At 39.9% G+C, this 7,687-nt stretch overlaps 1 pseudogene; it reads right to left on the bottom strand.

Annotated features, from left to right (window-relative positions):
• Nucleotides 1–4,397: 4,397 nt before the first annotated feature.
• On the bottom strand, nucleotides 4,398–7,687 carry LOC102470580 (RNA transcription, translation and transport factor protein pseudogene; annotated as a pseudogene).

Raw genomic sequence — 7,687 nt, 5'->3', positions numbered from 1 at the left:
CTTTCTGTCTCTATGTCTCTCTCTGTCTGTCTGGCGAGCGCAAGCACCCTATAGCGAAAAAAAAAACTCTCAAAAAAAAAAAAAAAGACGGAATTACTAGACACAAGAGAGTTCTTATTTTTTTAGTTTGTCTGTAACCTAACTGTCTATGTGGCACTAAGAATGGCCATTGATGACAGAGGCCATTTGGGCCCTTGATTTATATGCTAACAGTTTTGAGACTTTTTGATTTATATTTAACAATTTTAAATCAGCTTTAAAGATTTTTTTACCCAAGTCACGTGAACTTGAATAGCATTTGAGCGTATTTTAACTAATAAGCACGCATTTAAATAAAGTTGGTACTACATATAAGCATACACATAAACACAACATACCACACATATGTGTATACACATATAATACAGAGTCAAAGAATTATAGTTTTTATTTTAGAATTTTAGCCAAGAGACTATTAAACTCATTAGTTTGAAAGAACAGTATGAGTCAAACTGCATTACTACTTGGAACAAGTTAGTTTATGCTCACATATAGCTCAAGTCTTCTATTCAATTCCGGAAGGTAGATTAGGAAATTTGCACTTTAAAGACAAAGAATACTGACCAAAGTGGATGCTAAGGGAACATAAAATTGTAGAAATTTTTTGTACTATTTTCCTAAGTGTGCAGATAGCATAGGAACTACTTAACAAATTTACTCAAATTAGACAGGTGACTGACTCGAAAAGTTTCTTGATTTATATAAGAAATTATTTCTCTTTACAAATTACTATTTGCTGTCAGTTTGTCTGACTGAATTAGATATTTAAGACTTTTTTCTAATGAAAGCATGTAAAGAAAACAAAAAGTAAAGAAAGCCAGTTTTATATGGTAATTAGCATACAACTAAAGATTAAATGTCCACTCACTGTATAAATGTAACACTTGGTATTCTAAAATCCAAAGTGATCAATGAGTTTAATGCAAAAGAGTACAGACTTTAGACCAGAGAAAAAACACATAAAAAAAAAATAAAGACTTAATTGCAGTTAGTGAGAGATTTAAGGAAAAGTGGTTCGGTCGACTGAAACATGGCCATAAAAAATAGGATTTAAGAGAAAAATAGAAGCTTTATAAACGGATGGCCAGCGTATTAGTTTTTAATTAGGCTGACTTATTTACAAAGATTTTTTAAGAAAATTTTTTTATATTTATTATTATTAGTTTTTACCCAGGCAAACAGCAAATATATCTAAATGTCTATACACAAATGTGTGCATACATATACACACACACACACACACTTTTACTATGTTTTGAATATAGAATAGAATTTAAACTAAGTTATAACTGAACTAAGAAAACAAGATTTAGAATACTTTTAAAGACAGGGGAAAAAACAGATTAGAGGCCTCTTAGGAGCAGAGGTTACTCAGTGACTGACCTAGGCATCCTGACTTAGACCCAAAACAAAGGCTTTTATCAGGCACTACCATTTTCCAGGAAAAGGATAAGATAATGGCTTTTATATCCTAAAGTTTTTAGACAAAGAACCTCTTGACCTTTGCACTCACTCTAAAATTAGGAAAGTAATTGGACTCACTCAGTATGTACCCCTCTCCACTAGGAGGGGCAGAAGCCCCACCTCAAACAGGTCTGGACTAAGCCCTTCCTGACCCAAAGAAAAACTCCTTATTACAATTCTTTTTTGTCAATCCACTTTTGGGAAGTTCTCCCTTCTTGGGAGCTCAATAAACTCCCCACTTTGCCATAGCTACTCTTCTGTGTCCGTGACTAATTCTTCCTGAGTGTGGGACAAGAACCTGTGTCTCACTGTAAGTGTGGGCCTGATTACTCCTGTACCCCCTTGTTCTTGCATTACTAGGCCTGTGTTTTGACCTCCTTAGGACAAATGACAGAGAAATAGAGACTATATCTAGGCGGGAAGAAACAGGCAGAGAACTTATGCCAGAAAAACACTATGGGGACTAGCAAATGACACAATAACTACATAGATGGACTCTCACATGGGGCACTGTGGTTTGAGTCAGCTTTAAGATCTGCCAGGCTCATGTGCATGTGCACCCCAGATCTCGAAAAGAGAATAAAGAAGGGATTTAGCATGGCCATATTGGGGGGGGGGTTTTATTCTGTACTGTCTCTGTCTCTTTCTCTAGAGAGTGCATGTGCCTTAAGGCAAAAAAAAAAAAACCTCTCAGAAAAGAAAAAAATGAAAAGAAAAAAACACTATTATTACTATACCTGGAGGACTATTTTATAGAAATCCTTTTCTCCCACTAATTTTTATCCAGAAAAGAAACTAAACAGTGATCTATTGAACTGAATTTCACAGAAAGCAGGAGTCTGACTGCTAAGAAGTTCTTCCATTTTTGCTGACTTGTTAGGTCCTAAGTTCTCTTGGGTGGGACATTGGGAAGAGCAGAGCAGCTTTGGTTTACTCTATACACCATGCCAAATCTACAGTAGCCACGTGCCCTAAGGTTCACTGAAAAATTACTGACACAGAGGAAAAGGAAAGGCACGCAGAGATAAAGGAAAAGCTATACAGACATTTCACTTACACTGTCCACATGGGACCCACAAACTGCTCTTTTAAGAAAAGCCAATTTACTGGAAGTTGTACACTCAAGGGAAAAGGAGGTCTGGAGTTATGCTAAAAAAGGGTGGGGGGAGAGAATGCAAAGAACCTAGCCTTTCTAGGCCAGAGTCACACTTCTAATTTCCTTTCCCCATTTTAAAGACTATTAACATTTGCTGTTGCCTTTAGCCTACATTTTTTTCACACAGATTTATTGAGCAGAAACTCTAACGAAAATTCTAAGTAGGTTACTTTTAATTTTTTCACAAAATGATTAGAAAGTTACTTACCTAATGTAAACACCCATTCTTTGTTCCCTGTTCCCTGGATCCTAGAGAACATTGGGGCCAGATAATGTAATACGAGTTATCTTTATTCTTTTCTTAGAATGATAGTTCAAAGTTCCCAATTTTACAAAATATACCCTAAGGGCTACAAGATGGAATAGAGCTCTCTTTCAGTTTCCCATAACGATGTCCTATTCACGGCTGGTTTAAACAAAACATAAAATCAAATATACAAGTTACCAAATTTCCAAACGGTCTCTCAAGGCTTCTTGACCCTGTATTCAAAGTGGGAGATCACACCAAACAAACGTCCTGTCAAAGCAGAAACCAAACGTCTAAAGGGGGCTTATAGCTACTCTTTAGTCAAACGGAGGAAAACTCACCAAAGATCTACAGAGAAAGATAGGCCTTGTTGTCGACACACACGAGTCTCACAACTTACCAGACGTCTACCAAATCTAATCCTATGCCGTGTTTTTTTTTTTAACCACAAAACTAAAATCGTCGTGGGTCAACAGTGCCTGGTCGGTGGCCAGTCACCCAGGACTGTCCCTGAGACAAGGTGCTCAGGCAGCTGCAGGACAAGTTCTAAGGGTGGCCATTGGCCAAGGGTCTCTGTACCTTGGGCGAGATGCCCACGCAAGACCTTAGTCCCATCTGGGTCGCCGAAAAACTGTTACCGGACTCAAATTAGGTCCGCTTGCCCAAGCACTATAAAATCAAGCCATACGCACATGGTGTGGTGAAGGAAAGTACAGCTTTATTGCAAAGCGCATAGCAAGGAGAGCAGGAAGCTCATGCTGAAAAGACCCGGTCTCCCCGAGATGTTCCCCACATGCGTTTTTAAGGGCAAAATTAGGGGCAGAGGTCCCAGGCGCATGATCAGTTTAGTGATTGGTTCAAGAGGACGTGATCATCTCATAGGCATTCTTGATTGGTGATTCCTTAGATAATCAAATTCCTCTTCAGGTGTCTGGAGCCATTCAGCCTGGAGTCTCTGAGCTCACAACCAGCAATTTTCAGTCTATAAAACATTTTACACATTGAAATGAAAACCTTTTTTTCCTTAAGTGAGAGTTTTAGAAGTCAAATGGCCCTCACTCATGGTCCATGTTGGTCATTATTATAACCAAAGTCTGAAGACTTACTCTTTACTCTGGGCCATTACAATGCAAATGGACTTTATATTTCAGGAACCCTAGAAAATACATTAAGGGGTTCTTGCTCTGTTTCAATCTCTCTTTTGGAAATAAATATGTGATATTTACTTTAAATCTGAAAGGAAAATAAAGGGTCTATAGTGCCTCTATGACAAAACTGGGCATTGGCAATGTATCCTAACCACAAAGGAGGAAGCAGGTTAATTATACAAATGTATAATACACAGTGAAAAGAAAATCCACTTTCCCAAACTTATTAAAGAAAAACCAATAGTGGTAGATCTCTGAACATAGTAAATTTAGGGGGATTTCTCCCTCAAAAATATGACATTTGATTTCCAAACACATGCTGGAAGAGTACATGGTTCCAAACTGTACTAAGTAGGTAAGAAGCTGAAATCCCAGTATTCATCTTCCAACTTTCCCCAGTCTGTGGTCTGTCTTTGGATCAGCAATAATTGCCTGAACAGCTACTATAGCTTCACTAATTTTCGTCTGTAGCTCTCTCAGCTCTTCTATATGCAATAAGTGCAGAATTTGAGCAGCTTCATTAAGAACTGTGTCTCCTGTATCAAAACCAAGGATATGTTTTCTAAAGCAACAGGCAAGCCGTCTTTCGTTTGATTTGCTTTAGCAACTGCATCCTGTGTCAGGCGTTCCAGAACCAAAATTTGAATTGTCTTAAGCATTACCAGGTAATCATCATGACAATAAATCTGAACAAGGTTAGCCAAAGCCATTACACCAGCCTTGAAGTCAGGATTATTCACATCCAAATTGATCAATGGCTCAGCATTTTTAGTGGCATTGTCAGAATTTTTTGCATTATATCAGGTACTAGGTCCTTGTACTTTTCAGCATTATCTTCATATTCAAGTCTAACAGCTAAACTGAGAAGCCAGTGAATTGCTCCTTGTAGATCCTGAATCTTGAAAGGACAGTTAACATCTTTGAGATACTTTTCAAAACACTTGGGCCAGTGACTGCTGTGGATGTTTCTTAAATTCCCCCTGTCTTCAATATTGTAGTGTCTGATTTTCCAGTCTTCAAGCCAAACAAAGTTTCTAAATTCTGTTTCATCTTCGCAGTTGAAGCCCGCAGGGTTGTGGCGGTCGATGTAAGCTTGCGTGGAAACATGATCCCCGCTTCTACTTCAAGTCCCCCGGGGCTCCACCAGGAGAGAAGAAGTGAGGTGGAGTGGGCAGCGACCTCTACAGGGTTTTTCTTGCCATCCCTAAGTTGCTCCACAAAGTTTGGACTTGCCAGCCCTGAGTTTATGTGAGGCATTCCTCAAAATCAGTTAATCATCTCTTCCTCACTCTCTCTAACACATATGTGTATTTATGTTTATATATTTATTTACATTTATGCATGCACATAACCCTGACTAATATACTGTCTAAATCTAGGACCTAGGGTCAGCCAGTGGTGGTAAAGGTGACTGGATCCCACATGGCCGACTGTGTAGTTCGAGTCCCAGACCTGGCAGCTTGAAAAACACACCGAGCACTTATGTGTGAGAGCCCAAAATCCCAATACGTGAATTAGAGAAGGAATTGTGGTGTGGCCATCCCCACGAGTGGTGATTTTTTTCAATTTCTCTTTTATTCTCTTTACGCCCCCTCCCCATGAGCACACATGCCCTATAGCAAACATTTTTTAAAAATCAATTTAGGACCCTAAAGCACATAACCGAGATCAGTACTGCAGGATGTCTCACTTTGTTGCCTGAGTCCTAAGACAGACACCTGTGATGTTTCTCTCCCACCCTTTGCAGACTGACATCCATGTGGCTTTGCTTATCATTATGAGACTAGGTTTGTTAATACAACCATTGGTGTCCACTACAATTCCACAAGTGTTGACTGGTCTCCTGCTGTGTGGCAGGTCCTCTGCTCTATTATGAGGACACAGGATGTGCTTGAGTGTGTTTCCAACCTTCCAGCAAGGATCTAAGAGTCTGTTGATGGACACAGGCATAGAAACAGTACTTCAGTGCAATAACAGCAATGGGCACAGCTGGTTGTGTTCCCTAACTCATGGGAGATCACACAAGGAACATCTCACATTTAATTTTACCCACCATTTAGCAGCTTGTCCTGGAAAAGAGGCTCTGGCCAGTAAACTGGGTGCCCCTCACTCTGTTTCCTCCAGGCATGCACAGTTACAAAGTAAACTGATAGGGGTGTTCTAGTATCCAACTGGAATCCAGGAATAGAATTGCCTTCAGTGATGTGATTTTCCAGATCAGTCAGTAAGCCTTTCTAGGTTTCCAGATGAAGCAACATATAAGCTTCTCTCAATTTACAGAGATGTTACATGTATAGAAAACTATAATAGTTAATTTACGTCTCTGTAGGAAAAAAAATTTTTTTGCATCTCTGCAATCTACAGTTCCCAAATGTCAGTAGCCCCCTTTCAACACCCAATACTGCCCTCCAAAATTTCTATATTGGCTCAAAGTGAACAAGAATACACTGGTTAGAATCCACAGGTTTTCTCATTTTAAAACATACCCTCAATCGGCCAGCAGGTGGCATGGTAGTTAAGGTGCTGGACTCTCACATGGCCAACCTCAGTTCAAGTCCGAACTTGGCCTGCTTTCTCACTTTCCCTCTCCCTCTTTCTGCCTCTGTCTGGTGAATACATGTGCTCTGTAGAAAATGGGAGGAAATGATAATAATGATAAAAAGAATTTTTTTAAAGTACCCACAAACTTTATACTTATATCAAAAGTATAGGGATGTAGGCCAGTCGGTGGTGTGGTAGTTAAGGCATTGGACTTCCACATTGCCAACTGTGGTTCAGGTCCAGATCTAGCCGCTTGCTTTCTCACTTTCTCTCTGTTTCTCTCTGATGAGCACATGTGCCCTATAGCAAATTTAATAAATAATAATGATAATTATAAATAAAATTTTGGAAAAAGTATAGGAATGTTGCATTCAGTGCCAAGATTTGCTGCAGAGGAAATAACATGGCAGCTTAGAGGAAAACATAGTATATCCCAGGAAGGGTTGTGAGCACCTTCCTCCTCTGTCTTGCTTTCTATGATAAGAAAGTGATTCTGGAACAGACATAGTATGAGGTAAAACTTAATTGCAAAAGTCAAGTCCTGCCATGGGACATTGGTGCTCAGGATGGTTCTGTGGTAGTCATGGCTCCTGGGACTAATGTCCTTTCCCTGGGTGAGGACAAGCCTTTTCCAGGATAGGACACCAGAGTAAGGGGCTATGCTAAACCTGTCTGTGGTGGGATAGCATATGAGATCCGGAGAAGGAAAGCTGGAAGGAGAAGAGGGGAGACAAACTCCTCAGGTGAGGGGCAAATTTCTGTTAGGTGAAGGGAAGACATTTGCCCTACATCCTGGTATTGTTGTAGTATTGCTCTAGGTTTGCATGGAAAGGCAGAGTTGGGGGTGGGGGGTTACAAAAAGAAACAAAGGCTGATGGGAGGGGGGGACAAAAGATCGCATCCTCTCATGTGATAGGTGTGTGTGAAATGGTCCCCAAGAAAAGCCTATGCCCTTTTGGGATCTCCTGTTAAAAGATCATCTCCTGTTACTACCTTTATCTGCCACCCAAAAAGGGACTGGAGATCAACAGAAGCCTTCAGGGAGGAAGGAATTGTGAGGCCTCCTTTAAAGAGCCTCTGTCTTAGTCTCAT

The sequence above is a fragment of the Tupaia chinensis genome, unplaced genomic scaffold (assembly GCF_000334495.1).
Source record: "Tupaia chinensis unplaced genomic scaffold, TupChi_1.0 Scaffold144342_1, whole genome shotgun sequence".
NCBI classification, from domain to species: Eukaryota; Metazoa; Chordata; class Mammalia; order Scandentia; family Tupaiidae; genus Tupaia; species Tupaia belangeri.
The sequence above is the reverse complement of the archived record's forward strand: the minus strand, read 5'-3'. Positions and strand labels throughout refer to the sequence as shown.